Source organism: Bubalus bubalis, chromosome 2 (assembly GCF_019923935.1).
Source record: "Bubalus bubalis isolate 160015118507 breed Murrah chromosome 2, NDDB_SH_1, whole genome shotgun sequence".
Classification (NCBI taxonomy): domain Eukaryota; kingdom Metazoa; phylum Chordata; class Mammalia; order Artiodactyla; family Bovidae; genus Bubalus; species Bubalus bubalis.
Window position 1 is genome coordinate 102,028,671 of NC_059158.1, and position 16,169 is coordinate 102,044,839.

The 16,169-nt window shown below is 38.8% G+C and overlaps 1 pseudogene; it reads right to left on the reverse strand.

Annotated features, from left to right (window-relative positions):
* Positions 1 to 716: 716 nt before the first annotated feature.
* LOC102406653 lies at positions 717 to 15,693 on the reverse strand (annotated as a pseudogene).
* Between the last annotated feature and the right edge of the window lie 476 nt (positions 15,694 to 16,169).

Genomic DNA, 16,169 nt, shown 5'->3' on the forward strand with positions numbered 1-16,169 from the left:
GCCAGGTTCCTGGAACAAAACAAAAAGCACCCACTTCTGGGGTTTTAAAGAGACTTTTTTATTGGGGTATCTTTGCTTTATAATGTTGTGTTATTTTCTGCTGTACAACAAAGTTAATCAGTTATATGTGTACATATATCACCACTTTTTTGGATTTCATTCCATTTAGGTCATTACAGAGTATTAAGAAGAGTTCCTTGTGCTATAGAATAGGCTCTCAAGTTATATCTTTTTTATACATATTAATGTATATATGTCAATCCCAATTTCCCAAATTATCCCAAACATCCTTTCCCCACTTAGTGTCCATGTTGTTTTCTACATCCATGTCTCTATTTCTACCTCACAAACAGGTTCATTGGTACAATTATTTCTAGAATCTGCACATATGCATTAATATACAATATTTGTTTTTCTCTTTCTGACAGATTTTACTTTATATGACACTCTCTAGGTCTATCCACGTCTACAAATGACCCAGTTTCATTCTTTAATGGTTGAGTGATACTCTGTTGTGTGTGTATATGTGGGTATGTGTGTGTGTGTGTGTGTGTGTGTGAGTTGCTCGGTTGTGTCACAGCCTTTTGCGACGCCATGAACTGTAGCCTGACAGGCTCCTTTGTCCATGGAATTCTCCAGTAGAGAATACTGGAGTGGGTTGCCATTTCCTTCTCTAAGGCATCTTCCTGATCCAGGGATCGAACGCGGGTCTCCTCTTAGATGGCCAGGTCAATGCCCGCGTAGGGGATGATGCCCAGAACCCATTGGTCAGGTAAGCTATTGTAGAAGGCGCGGGGCCCTTCTCACTCCAGAACCCACCACTCACAGTCCAGCAGCCTCTTTTACTGGCCCGTCAGGCAAAGGGTCAGCCGCGTCTTCAGTACCTCCATGGGGTAGATGATGGTTCGGGATGTGGCGCCAGCCAGGGAGCCAGCCACAAAGCACTCTTGCACGTGCAGTGTCTCCTGTTGCCCGCTTGATCTGCTCATAGGCCATGAACTTGATGGCCGACTCAGGTACAATCTTGAGCACGTTAATCCTGTTGCCACGCCACAGGGAGCGCAGGCCCCTCTCTTGGATCATGCTCCTTCCAGAGGCCCCCCCGGGATGTTCAGCCGGTTGGTTTTGGAGGCGTGGATCTGCATGAAGACCATGAGATGGCCCAGAGGGGCTGTGCCTTTATGGGACATGGCACCTGCCACCACGTCTGCCACCAGCTGCTTCCACCATGCCCCAGTCAGCTTCTCCTGCTCCAAGAACTCATCCGGGATGGTCAGGCACTCGCCAATATCAAGGACCATGGAATGCTTCCAGAAATACAGCACGTCTTCCACGTTCTCCAGCGAATGCAACAGGAACTTGTCACGCCACTCCTGCTCGTCAATGGTCATGGTGCTATCACGTGTCTATGCTGTGCAGGATTTTCTCTGTCTGCTCCAGCTAGATGGAAATGCCCAGGGCTTGGAAACTCTGCTGGATCTCAGAGACGTTGAAATGATCATCCTGATTGCTGTCCAGACTGGAACAGAAGTAGAAGGCGTTGTCCCTGCTCCTGCAGGTAGAGGATAAATTCCTCTAGGTCAAGGCCATCATCTGGGTCAGCGTCATCCTCAGGGGAGATGCCCTGTTGGGCACCATGGTCCGGGTGGCCCCCGCCCAGGCAGGCCAGTCCCTGGAGCAACTTGCGGATGTCCACACGATCATGCTTATTACTGTCCAGCTCCTTGAAGAGAAGACCCCAGCCCTTTTGCCGCTCCCCATCCCTCCCTACATGGCGCCTGGCCGCGGAGGGAAGGGAGGCTCAGTGGCGGCCTCAGCCGCTGCTTGACGGCTTCCCCTCCCCTCCCCTCCCTCTCCTGGGGCCCTGCCAGCCTCAGCGCTGCCTGCTGGGCCCTGGCACTTGTAGAAGGCAGTGACTGTACACACACACACACACACACACCTCCTTTATCCATTCATTTGATGGACATTTAGGTTGCTTCCACTGTAAATAGTGCTGCAGTGAACTACGGAGGTTCCTTAAAAAGTGAAAATTGAATTATCATATGACCCATCAATCCCACTTCTGGGCATATACCCAGAGAAAACCAAAATTTAAAAGGAGACTTTATTGAAGGAGATATTTACAGTGGTATAAGTAAAGTTAAAGAAATTCACAAAGAATGGGAACAGGAAGGGAGTAATGAGAATGAGAAACCATTGCTATCCCTGGGGTGAAGAGGCAAGGGAGGGACGGATGTTTTCAGAGCTTAGGGAGAACTAAAGCCTCCAGAAACAAAGGCCTGATGGAAGCTGTGGCTGAAAAACAGCTCCTCAGAATTCCAGTTTAAAAATCACCTTGAGTTACTGTTAAATAGAAAGTTCTGGTTATGTCTCTCTATAATGTTTAAGCCCAGATTCTGCAGTTTTAACAAGACCTCGAGTGATTCCTGTGCTATTGGGGTTCCATCCTTGGGCCATGCTGTAAGAAGCAAGAATATAGAGAAACTTAATCACTGCCACATCCAAGACATATAAGCAGTGAAGCATCTAGCTCCCTGGCGGCCCAGATGTTAAAGAGTCTGCCTGCAATGTGGGAGACCCAGGTGATCCAGGAGATCCTCTGGAGAAGGAAATGGCAATCCACTCCAATACTCTTGCCTGGGAAATCCTATGTATGGAGGAGCCTGGCAAACTACAGTCCACAGGGTCACAAAGAGTCAGACTTAACTGAGCAACTTCACTTCACTGTCATCACTTCACTTCTGCAGTTTTAACAAGACCTCAAGTGATTCCCATGCTATTGGGGTTCCATTCTTGGGGCATGCTATAAGAAGCAAGGACACAGAGAAACTTAGTAACTGCCACATCCAGGGCATATCAGCAGAGAAGCATCTGAAAAAGAAGTGTTCCTTGTCCATGTGTTAATAGCTGATGAACCTTTTCCTCCTCTACCCTATGGAAACTGTATATAGGGTAGAAGTTCCTGATGTAAATTGGATTCAGGTAGATGAGATCAAAAATCCCTTTTCTTTACATAATACTATACTATAAAACTCATTTACCCAAAAGTAAAATTAGATTTAGGGAAGTGAACAGAACATAAAGGAAAACATGATTTCAAATGCAGTTTTATTTATTTATTTATTTATTTTTATTTTTAATTTTATTTTATTTTTAAATTTTACATAATTGTATTAGTTTTGCCAAATATCAAAATAAATCTGCCACAGGTATACATGTGTTCCCCATCCTGAACCCTCCTCCCTCCTCCCTCCCCACACCATCCCCCTAGGTCGTCCCAGTGCACCAGCCCAAGCATCCAGTATCATGCATCAAACCTGGTTCAGCAACTCATTTCATACATGATATTTTACATGTTTCAATGCCATTCTCCCAAATCATCCCACCCTCTCCCTCTCCCACTGAGTCCATAAGACTGTTCTATACATCAGTGTCTCTTTTGCTGTCTAGTACACAGGGTTATTGTTACCATCTTTCTAAATTCCATATATATGCGTTAGTATACTGTATTGGTGTTTTGCTTTCTGGCTTACTTCACTCTGTATAATAGGCTCCAGTTTGATCCACCTCATTAGAACTGATTCAAATGTATTCTTTTTAATGGCTGAGTAATACTCCATTGTGTATATGTACCACAGCTTTCTTATCCATTCATCTGCTGATGGACATCTAGGTTGCTTCCATGTCCTGGCTATTATAAACAGTGCTGCGATGAATATTGGGGTACACGTGTCTCCTTCCCTTCTGGTTTCCTCAGTGTGTATGCCCAGCAGTGGGATTGCTGGATCATAAGGCAGTTCTATTTCCAGTTTTTTAAGGAATCTCCACACTGTTCTCCATAGTGGCTGTACTAGTTTGCATTCCCACCAACAGTGTAAGAGGGTTCCCTTTTCTCCACACCCTCTCCAGCATTTATTGCTTGTAGACTTTTGGATCTCAGCCATTCTGACTGGCGTGAAATGGTACCTCATAGTGGTTTTGATTTGCATTTCTCTGATAATGAGTGATGCTGAGCATCTTTTCATGTGTTTGTTAGCCATCTGTATGTCTTCTTTGGAGAAATGTCTATTTAGTTCTTTGGCCCATTTTTTGATTGGGTCATTTATTTTCTGGAGTTGAGCTGTAGGAGTTGCTTGTATATTCTCGAGATTAGTTGTTTGTCAGTTGCTTCATTTGCTATTATCTTCTCCCATTCTGAAGGCTGTCTTTTCACCTTGCTAATAGTTTCCTTTGATGTGCAGAAGCTTTTAAGGTTAATTAGGTCCCATTTGTTTATTTTTGCTTTTATTTCCAATATTCTGGGAGGTGGGTCATAGAGGATCCTGCTGTGATGTATGTCAGAGAGTGTTTTGCCTATGTTCTCCTCTAGGAGTTTTATAGTTTCTGGTCTTACGTTGAGATCTTTAATCCATTTTGAGTTTATTTTTGTGTATGGTGTTAGAAAGTGCTCTAGTTTCATTCTTTTACAAGTGGTTGACCAGTTTTCCCAGCACCACTTGTTAAAGAGATTGTCTTTAATCCATTGTATATTCTTGCCTCCTTTGTCGAAGATAAGGTGTCCATATGTGCGTGGATTTATCTCTGGGCTTTCTATTTTGTTCCATTGATCTATATTTCTGTCTTTGTGCCAGTACCATACTGTCTTGATAACTGTGGCTTTGTAGTAGAGCCTGAAGTCAGGTAGGTCGATTCCTCCAGTTCCATTCTTCTTTCTCAAGATCGCTTTGGCTATTCGAGGTTTTTTGTATTTCCATACAAATTGTGAAATTATTTGTTTTAGCTCTGTGAAGAATACTGTTGGTAGCTTGATAGGGATTGCATTGAATCTATAAATTGCTTTGGGTAGTATACTCATTTTCACTATATTGATTCTTCCAATCCATGAACATGGTATATTTCTCCATCTGTTAGTGTCCTCTTTGATTTCTTTCACCAGTGTTTTATAGTTTTCTATATATAGATCTTTAGTTTCTTTAGGTAGATATATTCCTAAGTATTTTATTCTTTCCGTTGCAATGGTGAATGGAATTGTTTCCTTAATTTCTCTTTCTGTTTTCTCATTATTAGTGTATAGGAATGCAAGGGATTTCTGTGTGTTGATTTTATATTCTGCAAATTTACTATAGTCATTGATTAGTTCTAGTAATTTTCTGGTGGAGTCTTTAGGGTTTTCTATGTAGAGGATCATGTCATCTGCAAATAGTGAGAGCTTTACTTCTTTTCCAATTTGGATTTCTTTGATTTCTTTTTCTGCTCTGATTGCTGTGGCCAAAGCTTCCAAAACTATGTTGAATAGTAATGGTGAAAGTGGGCACCCTTGTCTTGTTCCTGACTTTAGAGGAAATGCTTGCAATTTTTCACCATTGAGGATGATGTTTGCTGTGGGTTTGTCATATATAGCTTTTATTATGTTGAGGTATGTTCCTTCTATTCCTGCTTTCTGGAGAGTTTTTTTTTTTATCATAAATGGATGTTGAATTTTGTCAAAGGCTGTCTCTGCATCTATTGAGATAATCATATGGTTTTTATTTTTCAATTTGTTAATGTGGTGTATTACATTGATTGATTTGTGGATATTGAAGAATCCTTGCATCCCTGGGATAAAGCCCACTTGGTCATGGTATATGATCTTTTTAATGTGTTGTTGGATTCTGATTGCTAGAATTTTGTTAAGGATTTTTGCATCTATGTTCATCAGTGATATTGGCCTGTAGTTTTCTTTTTTTGTGGGATCTTTGTCAGGTTTTGGTATTAGGGTGATGGTGGCATCATAGAATGAGTTTGGAAGTTTACCATCCTCTGCAATTTTCTGGCAGAGTTTGAGCAGGATAGGTGTTAGCTCTTCTCTAAATTTTTGGTAGAATTCAGCTGTGAAGCCATCTGGACCTGGGCTTTTGTTTGCTGGAAGATTTTTGATTACAGTTTCAATTTCCGTGCTTGTGATGGGTCTGTTAAGATTTTCTATTTCTTCCTGGTCGAATTTTGGAAAGTTGTACTTTTCTAAGAATTTGTCCATTTCTTCCACGTTGTCCATTTTATTGGCATATAATTGTTGATAGTACTCTCTTATGATCCTTTGTATTTCTGTGTTGTCTGTTGTGATCTCTCCATTTTCATTTCTAATTTTATTGATTTGATTTTTCTCCCTTTGTTTCTTGATGAGTCTGGCTAATGGTTTGTCAATTTTATTTATCCTTTCAAAAAACCCGCTTTTGGTTTTGTTGATTTTTGCTATGATCTCTTTTGTTTCTTTTGCATTTATTTCTGCCCTAAGTTTTAAGATTTCTTTCCTTCTACTAACCCTGGGGTTCTTCATTTCTTCCTTTTCTAGTTGCTTTAGGTGTAGAGTTAGGTTATTTATTTGACTTTTTTCTTGTTTCTTGAGGTGTGCCTGTATTGCTATGAACTTTCCCCTTAGGACTGCTTTTACCATGTCCCACAGGTTTTGGGTTGTTGTGTTTTCATTTTCATTCGTTTCTATGCAAATTTTGATTTCTTTTTTGATTTCTTCTGTGATTTGTTGGTTATTCAGCAGCGTGTTGTTCAGCCTCCATATGTTGGAATTTTTAATAGTTTTTTTCCTGTAATTGAGATCTAATCTTACTGCATTGTGGTCAGAAAAGATGCTTGGAATGATTTCTATTTTTTTGAATTTACCAAGGCTAGCTTTATGGCCCAGGATGTGATCTATCCTGGAGAAGGTTCCACGTGCGCTTGAGAAAAAGGTGAAATTCATTGTTTTGGGATGAAATGTCCTATAGATATCAATTAGGTCTAACTGGTCTATTGTATCATTTAAAGTTTGTGTTTCCTTGTTAATTTTCTGTTTAGTTGATCTATCCATAGGTGTGGGTGGGGTATTAAAGTCTCCCACTATTATTGTGTTATTGTTCATTTCTCCTTTCATACTTGTTAGTATTTGTCTTATATACTGCAGTGCTCCCGTGTTGGGTGCATATATATTTATAATTGTTATATCTTCTTCTTGGATTGATCCTTTGATCATTATGTAGTGACCTTCTTTGTCTCTTTTCACAGCCTTTGTTTTAAAGTCTCTTTTATCTGATAAAATACACTGCCATGAAATAAGCATCCTGTCTTCAAAACTTACTACATTAGGCTTAGAGAAATAATGGAAAATATACATACCAAAATACTGTAGCACCTATTTCTGGATAATAGAATACAAGAGATTTGTATTTTCCTCTTGTTTAAATCTTTTTTTTTTTTAACTGTTTCTATACTCAACATGTATTATAGCAAAAACAATATAAATTTAAAAAATGGACAAATATAGATATTTGATAATATTTAAATTCAAAAGTTGCTTTCTACATATAGTTCTAAGTGACAGATACCTCTAATATTTTGAGAAAAATATTTAAAACATGAATCATTATATTACTCACATGTGTAAAGCTTCTAGAGTATCATAGTAAAATAAACTTTTGTACCATAAATAAATCATCAAAGTTGAGATTGAAAGCTTCTATAGAGAAAATGAGTTGCTGGAGAAACAAACACAATGCATCACTTATTACAGATGATTCTTTACCTGATCAGGCAAATGTGGGTGTCACTATGTCCATAGAATAGAGGAGAAAAAGACCATGAGCTATCACATGTACAAAAGAAAAGCTGTTTTATTTCTGCCTGTGGGATTGTCCTATGATTTAACATTTGGCTCTGTTCTTCCCAATCCCTCATCCCAATAAGACAGTACTTTTTATAGCTTTAACAGTCATTTTTTTTTTTTTTTAAGGCTACCCACTCCAGTATTCTTGGGCTTCCCTTGTGGCTCAGCTGGTAAAAAATTTGCCTGCAATGAGGGAGACTTGGGTTTGATCCCTGGGTTTGGAGGATCCCCTGGAGAAGGGAAAGGCTACCCACTCGAGTACTCTGGCCTGGAGAATTCCATGGATTGTACAGACTGTGGGGTCACAAAGAGTTGGACATGACTGAGCGATTTTCACTTTCATTTCCAGAACTTTTTTTTTTCATTTCATATATGATATTATACATGTTTCAATGCCATTCTGTTTTGACATAGCTTCCAAGTTTCTTTAACATTTCTGAGAATTTTGATATGGTTCTTCTGTTAATATCTACCATTCAAAGTAAAGGGATGGTCGAGGAGGGCCAAGGAAGTTACAGAAAGTTTATATATATGTATCAAAGAAAGAGTCCACTGTATCTCCTATTTTCTTATGTGGGAAATATGCATAAGTGAGATTAAATCTGAATAAATACAGGAGAGTCAGAAAGTCATTCTTAATGTCAATATCTTCAAAGTCTTGAGAGAAAATTATTTTCTCTCAAACTTAGGATCTTATATATAGTCAAACTGGCATTAAAATGACATGGCAAAGCATTTTCCAGAAAAGTGAAGATTCAGAAAATTTCCCTGCCTAAAGCTGTGCCTGAAAGAAATTCTAAAACTGGTATTCCAGCAAACTAATTAAAAAAAAAATTGAAAGATATGGAACTTAAGAAAGAAAGTTGAGAGAAAACTAGCAAAGAGTAAATACATAGCTAAGAATAATTTGTGTCATGAAAGTGAAAGTGTTAGTCATTCAGTCGTGTCCAACTCTTTACTACTCCATGGACTGTAGCCTGCCAGGCTCCTCTGTCTATGGAATTCTCCAGGCAAAAAAACTTGAGTAGGGTGCTATTCCTTTCTCCAGGGGATCTTCCTGACCCAGGGACTGAACTTAGTTCTCCTTAATTGCAGACAGACTCTTTACCATCTGAGCCACCAGGGAAGCATACAGAATTATAAAATTATTATTTCAGTAACAACATCTCTTCTCCCAGCTGTAGATACTGGGAAGGGCTCTTTCCTTGCTTCCCAGTAGCACTTCTTTGGCCTCTACCTCAATTGCCTAATCACTGTGCTACATTAATAAATACCATGGTAATACTACAATTGGTGTATCTAAAACTAAATTCATCATTTCATAATAAATTTCATCACTCCTACTGAGTTCAATATTTTCTTCTGACTTAGTCTCAGATCTTTAAGATAGCAGATGACTGCTGATTGCTTTCTATTTTGTAGTATTTCTAAGAATTTCTCCACAGGAAAGATGTGATTCCAATTATTGGTCAAAAGACATTACAACCTAAGACAGTGTGGTGTCAGGCACCCATGAAAATACATATATTTTTCTTTTCTGGTAAAGGAAACCTGAACATTTGTACCTACCAGTACTCTACTTGAGGTAACTGTAGAATGAGAGAGCCAACCATTGTATTTCTCTGTCTGACCTTCCCCAAGTTCCACTCCTGTGTAGGAACCTTAGAAATTCTGTCTCTAAACTGATTATTGGGATTTCCACAGGGACATCATATTATGAACTAGCTCCTGATTGTGGAATATAAATCTCCTCCTATTTTCCTCTGGTGGCTCATTATGATTCTGCTTCCTATTAACTAAAGGGATCACACCAGTGTCTGCATAGGTTTCCAATGTACTGCTTAAACTCACAGAAGCCAAGCAAAGGCTGCTGTTGCCTAAGGCCAGAATCTTGGGTACCTTTGCCAATAACACATTTTCTCTAGTGTTGGTCCTAAAGAGATCACTGCCATCGCCAGCCTAGCTACTGCAGGCATCTGTACCTCAGCCATCTGCAATTGCCATGCTTGCTTTAGCCATAAGACTTCCACCAGTGGTGAGACAGTGCTCTCAGAGTCCAAGGGAGTGATAGAGTAATGAGATTTATTCATTTATTCTACTCTTTCCTGAAGAGTCAGGCCTGAGTGCACAGGAGATAGGCCAGTGGAGACGGGTGAGGCCATATTATTTCTCTATGAAGCACTCTTGGTGAACACAGTCATCTTGTTTTTTGCACCAGTTCCACTCTCTTTCCCTCCATGTCCCTATACCCACAATTCAAACAGTTCATCCAAACTGACTATAAACAGCCCATTTGACCCAGCCTTCAGATGAGTGCAGATCTCCTTGAAATCTAAAATTATGTTCAAGCTGAATCTCTACCAAAAAAAAAAGAAAAAGAGGGGAAAAGGACATTTAGAAAATTATTTCTGTTCTATCTGCTTTGTATTTCAGAAACTGCTCTCAAAATAAGTTCGAAAAGAATAAAAAAGGAAGAAACAGATGCAAATGCTAGTGATATGCTGAAAATAGTAAAAACAACAACAACAACAACAAAACCAAAAAAACAAACGAACAAAAAAACCTGATGATCATACATACATTAACTTTATAATAGTATTTACGAAATGGTAAGATAAAGCAGCTACAAGGCATGCTGCCAGCGGGCTGCACAGCGCTGATTTCTGCAGTGCCCATGAGTCTGTGCAGCAAATCTTTGGGAAAGAGAATGGTGGGGTCTAATGTTAGCAGCGGTGGAGCAGCCCCCTAGGGAAGGCCTATATAGATAACACAATAATAACTGCAGGGTGGACACCAGAGGTTACATGGCTGTTCGCTGCATTTGAGAAATCAATTAGGTAGGCCACTGAGAAGTTTAAACTGAAAAGAGAGTTATTTGATATTTTAGTAGAGAAACTCACTAGGATATATGAAGTAGAGTTTAAGAAAAATGATATTGAGGAAAAATATTATTTTAGTATGAGTATACTCATTCATATGAGTGAGTATATACATATACTCATATACTAGGAAACAGATTGTTAGAAATTTTAGGAGGAACTGAGGCAAATGCTTATATAAAAATGGCTTAAAGAATACTTTTTTAAAAATAATAAAAATGATGGATCAGGAATTAGAAGATTTAGAACTGAAATCAAATTATTTTTCTCTGAGAATATCAGTAGTTTTCAGAACTGCAGTTCTTGAATAAAAATTTCTCTAAGTTGGATCTTGGGAGAGGTTGAAGAAGTGATCGTAAGAATAATTGTCAAAGAGCAGCCTTTTTACTGAATAACTCGTGCTTCCTTTGAGGTTTGTTTTTTTTTTTTTTTCCCCTTCATCTGTAAGGAAAAGAATATCTAATTTTCGGATATGATTTTAGATTAAACAATGTACCTAAAACCACGTAGAGCTTCCCAGGTGGTGCTAGTGGTAAAGAACCCACCTGACAATGCAGGAGACTTAAAAGGTACGGGTTCATTTCCTGGCTCGGGAAGATTCCTTGAAGGAGAGCATGGCAACCCACTCCAGTATTCTTGCCTAGAGAATCCCATGGACAGATGAGCCTGGTGTTGCTACAGCCCATTGGGTCACAAAGAGGCTGACTGAAGCGACTTAGCATGCAAAACCAAATAAAATCACCTAACACTGATTTCTATTTGAGAACATCTATGCACTAAAATGACTTCCCTCCTAGTTCAGGTGGTTAAAAAAAAAAAAAAAAGAAAAAAAATCACTTGCAATGCAGGAGACCTGGGTTCAATCCCTGGGTTGTGAAGATCCCTTGGAGAAAGAAATGACTACCCACTCCAGTATTCTTGCCTGGAATATCCCATGGACAGAGAAGCTTGGCAGGCTACAGTCCATGGGGTCATAAGTGTTGGACACGATGCAACTTAGTGACTAAACCACTACCACTATGCACTAAAAATACAATGGGTTTTTATTTTTAAATTATTTTCCCAAGTTAGTATGTGAGAAGTTTCAAACCTATAGGAAAGTTGAAAGAATGGTACAGTAAACTGTGCAAACTCTTCACCAAAATTCTTCAATTCTTAACATTTGCTTATATCCATATTCCTTTAACTCTATTCTGTTATAACTAAAATACCTTAGGATGCATCCATCTCCTAGAATAAGAATATTTTTCTACATAACCACATGTTAAAATACTCTAGAAATTTAACATTGATCTTATTATTTAAAATGGATCCCATATTTAATTTTTCCCCATCACAATAATAATATCCTTTGTAACTTTTTTAATTGTTTCTTTGTATTTTCAGTTTTTTACTTTGTTTTTATTCCAAAAAGCAGTCAAGGATCATACACAGCATTTATTGGTTCCCAGCATTTTCCAATGGAATTGCTATATGGCACTAGTGGTAAAGAATCCACCTGCCAATGCAATAGACATGGGTTTGATCCCTAGTTTGGGAAGATCCCCTGGAGGAGGAAATGGCAGCCCACTCCAGGAAGCTTACCTGGAAAATTCCACAGACAGAGGACCTTGGCAGGCTATAGTCCCTAGGGTCACAAAGAGACACGACTGAGCACAGAGTGCATAAATAATAATTTCATTTCCAAATTACTAACACTGATTTTTTAAGTCTCTAAGCCCACTTTCTCTCAATTTGGATTATCTGATTGTTTCCTCATGATTAGATTCTAGTTACAAATAGGAATTTTGGATTTTGGTTGGATAATGCATTCTTAGATATTGTGTACTTCTCAGTCCTTCATCCATGGAGAGAAATATGTTTGTCCCATTATCAGGGAGACTGAATGATTTCAGGTGATGCTAGATTTCTCAATTATAAAGTTATTTTTGTTAAGGCAAGTTCATGTGCCAGATGCACAGAGAGACTAAACAAACTGAAATTCTGAAGTTTGGAGCAGAGAAAGTTAATTGCAGGCCATGCAAGGAAATGGGTGACTCTTGCCCTAAAAAGTCATGAACTCCCCAAAGGGTTTCAGCAAAGTACTTTTTTTTTTTTTTTTGGCTGCACTGGGTCTTTGTTGCTATGCAGGAGCTTTCTCTAGGTGCGGTGTGCAGGCTTCCCATTGTGGTAGTTTCTCATGTTGCCCAGCAAGGGCTCTAGGGCGTGTGGGCTTCAGTAGTTGCAGCTCCTGAACTCTGGAGCACAGAATTAGTAGTGGCTGACAGGCTTTGTTGTTCCTCCGCATGTAGAATCTTCCTGAACCAGAGCCTGAACAGATTTCCCCTGCCTGGCACTTTTAAAAGCCAGGTGAGGGGAGGTGGGTCACAGGGTCTATGATCAGCTTGTGCACAATTCTCTGATTGGCTGGTGGTGAAGTCGCAGTGAGGTGTCACAGGGGTTAGCATTCTCAGTCTTTAGGCTTCCAGGAAGCCTGGGGCTATGTGTTCAGGGTCATCAAGTTATTAACATCTTCCAGTGGGGGCAGGAGTTCAAGGCTGCAAAACAACTCAAGAAATTTGCATCACATACTATAATCTGGGTACTTCAGAAAAGAGCTAAAGCAGAGAATGTGGGGAAGGCCTGTCCTGGGAAGACCCCCTTAAGGTCCTTCTCGGTTACACCTTTGCCTTTTCTAAGCATTAAGCAGTATATGGCTATGATAATATGTTTTTCATAAAAAGGGTACTACTGCAAAACTCTTTAAAAGACAATTTTTAAAAATACTCAAAACATGAAGCAAGTCAGTTTAAATATTATCTCTTACTCTCATTTCCATCCTCCCAGCTGAATAAATGTAATCTTTTTAGCCTTAATCTCTTGATATACTAGGGAACACTATAAATGCCAAGGTAGTCTCTTGCATAGAGATACTAGAAATTGGAATGAAAGTATTTTCTGTATATAGGAGGTGAAATCTTGTTTAAAATTTATCTTTCTAAACAAATACATTTGTGAGTTCTTGAATATTTATTTTCAGAAATGATTCAAAGTGTTGGTGCTGGAGGTGAGAGAAGCTGGCAGCTGCAGCTCTATTTCAAGGTCCTTTGGGATGGGTAACGCTGTGGTCATGACACAGAAACACAACTTTCCCAGCCCCACTTCCTTCAATTACATGAAACTGGAGCCTGTTTTATATCTCTTTGACTGACTGAAAGTCCCACTAATGTCAACACCATACCCCCAACCCACACACATGATCCTTAGAAAATAATAAGACAATCCACATCTTTCTGCTGAACCTCAATTTTTTTTTCCTGCTGGCTGATGGCAATAGCCTGTAACTCTACCTCAATCCTTTTTCTTAAAAAAAAAAAAAAAAAAAAAACCCACTAAATGCTGCCTGTTATTGGTAATTTACCAAATGTTTCCATCTCTCTTTTCTTCCTTTTCCTTCCTACTCTATCAATGACTCAAATGCACATCTAAAAGTAAATTAAATGTATATTCCATATATATTTTAAATTATAGAATATTCCTCACTTAGTGTATTATATTATAAAGCTAATTTAAATATATGAATATCAAAACTGGAGAAATTAATGTCAATAGTTTTCAAAGATTTTTATTGAAATATAATTGACATACAGCACTGTATTGGTTTCAGGTATGCAATATGATTTGCCATTTGTATATATAGTAAAATGATCAGCACAGTAAGACCAGTTAACATCAGTATCCATCACCCTACATAGTTATACCTTTTCCCTGTGATGAGAAATTTTAAGATCTACTTTCTTAGCAGTATTAATAACTATAGTCACCATGTTGTACATTGTGTATTTGATCACCTTCACACATTTTTCCTACTCATTCTCTCCCTTTCCTTGTTGATCTCATATCACTTTAATAGATTTAAATGGATTTATCTTGTTTCTTTTGAGATAAAAATAGACATGGGTCTTAAATATGGGCTTCAATTTCCAACAGGCTAGGATCCTACCTACTCCATCCAGCCTTATCTTTTACTGTCTGTCTCATACACCTATCCGTCTTCCAGTTTCTTGAATAGGTGTTGCTCTCTCCTACTACAGGGATTTTACACATTTTATTTTATCTTCTGGAATATATTTTCTTCTCATTTTCTTCTGCTTCCTATTCTCATCTGGATAAATGGACTCTAAATTTCTTGTTATAGATTTTTTTAATAATTACATATCCAAGATTTTAGTTAATTAATTAACTAATGGAGACATTAGTAAGATATTGTAACTAGTTCAAAAGAGATTTCAAAGAACACACCAAACACACATGTATATATACACACGTATGTGCTGTATGTACTAGTTGTCTCAGTCTTGTCCGACTCTTTGAGACTCTATGAACTGTAGCCCAGGCTTCCTTGGTAGCTCAGCTGATAAAGAATCCAAGTGCAATGCAGGACACCCTGGTTCACTTCCTGAGTCGGGAAGTTCCCTTGGAGAAGGGATAGGCTACACACTCTAGTATTCTTGTGCTTCCCTTGGTGGCTCAGATGATAAAGAATCCACCTGCAATGTGGGAGACCTCGGTTTGATCCCTGGGTTGGGAAGATTCCTGGAGGAGGGCATGGCAACCCACTCCAGTATTCTTGCCTGGAGAATCCCTATGGACAGAGGAGCCTGGCAGGCTGCAGTCCATGGGGTCTCAAAGAGTCAGACATGACTGAGTGACTAAGCTCAGCACAACATAGTGGACTGTAACCCAGATATGGAACATGCCTCTCTTAAGTCTCCTGCATTGATAGGCAGTTTCTTTATCACTAGCGCTACCTGGGAAACCCATACATACTTCTACATGTGTGTGTTTGAGTGTGTGTTGTGTTGTGAGTGTTGTGTGTTTTGCTGTTTGCACATGTGTATTTATGGAGAGAGGCAGGCAATGAAGAATGCTGAGATGAGTTTCTAAAATTAGGTAAAGGTGATCAGTATCCACAGGGCATCCATCAGTTGTATTCTACTGGATGAAATATGTCTGTATTTCTATGGACAAGAACCATTTGCATTATAATATGTGTTCTACAACTTATTAAACTGTGAAATGGCTCAAATATAATGAAAAATGTAGATAATCTAGAGTGGTGCTCTGGTCATGACTTCCAGTGATCTTTTATGCCTCTTTCCAAGTCTCACCATTTTCCTCAATCATCTCCTCCATCATGATCATAAAATCTCAAAGCTTACTTCTCCTAGTTATAACATTAAGATATTGAGATTACTGAAGTCATAAAGTAAATTCTCTTTGAAAGTTTTCATAAGGGATCTTAGATCAGATTTTTAAAAGCCTGTATAATTTACTTTCCCAAGGGAATAATACTAAGCCTAAGAAACTCCACCAGATTTCTCTAGCCATACATGTAAATTTTGATGAATGCCTTCCTTTGCTATGTCAGCAAATTTACTAATTTTCATGTCCTACATGACTTTCTTAATTCCTGTAAGGCTGGGACCTGGTAAGCTGGGTACCAGGCCAATTTTCCTAACGTCTTATTTGACATTGACTCCAGACATAAACGATTTTTTTTTTTCCTTAAAAAGTGCCTATCCTACTTGAGTTAATCAACATAATTAAAGTCCCTTGGACTGCAAGGAGATCCAACCAGTCCACCCTAAATGAAATCAGTCCTGAATATT